The sequence below is a fragment of the Chrysochloris asiatica genome, unplaced genomic scaffold (assembly GCF_000296735.1).
Source record: "Chrysochloris asiatica unplaced genomic scaffold, ChrAsi1.0 scaffold00014, whole genome shotgun sequence".
Taxonomy (NCBI): domain Eukaryota; kingdom Metazoa; phylum Chordata; class Mammalia; order Afrosoricida; family Chrysochloridae; genus Chrysochloris; species Chrysochloris asiatica.
Window position 1 is genome coordinate 20064932 of NW_006408532.1, and position 693 is coordinate 20065624.

Consider the following 693-nt stretch of genomic DNA (forward strand, 5'->3'; position numbering starts at 1 on the left):
AAAATATCATGGCTTGTGTCAGGCACACATTAGTTCTCAAACTGACTGACACCTTTACTTTTCAGCACTTTAAATAGGAATTGTGCAGCAGATTTGCCTAATACAATATGTGGTTTGATCTCTCAACTGCTGCTTCCATGACTGTTGATGATGGAAGCAAGCAAATGAAGTCTTAAACAACTCCAATCTTTTCCACATTGGTATGTTGTTGTTAAGTGCCACATTAGTATAGATGTTATTTATTGGTACAGTGGTGAGAATTTTTGTTTTCTTTAAATTGAGGTGCAACTCATACCAAAGGTTGTGGTCTTTGATCTTCATCAGTAAGTATTTTAAGTTCTTTTCACTTTCAGCAAGCAAGGTTATATCATCTGCATATCAGAGGCTGTTAATGAGTCTACCTCTAATCCTGATACCATGTTCTTCTTCACATGGTACCAGCTTCTCAGATTATTTGCTCAGCTCACAGATAGAATAAGCATGATGAAAGAATACAATCCTGGCACACACCTTTCCTGATTTTAAACCATTCAGTGTCCCCTTGTTCTGTTTGAACAGCTGCCTCTTGGTCTATATACAAGTTCTTTATGAGCACAAGTGTTCTAGAATATTCATAATCCACAATGTGGTCCATAGGCTTGTCATGAGTCACACAGGTGAAAGCCTTTGCATAATCAATAAAGCACAGATTAA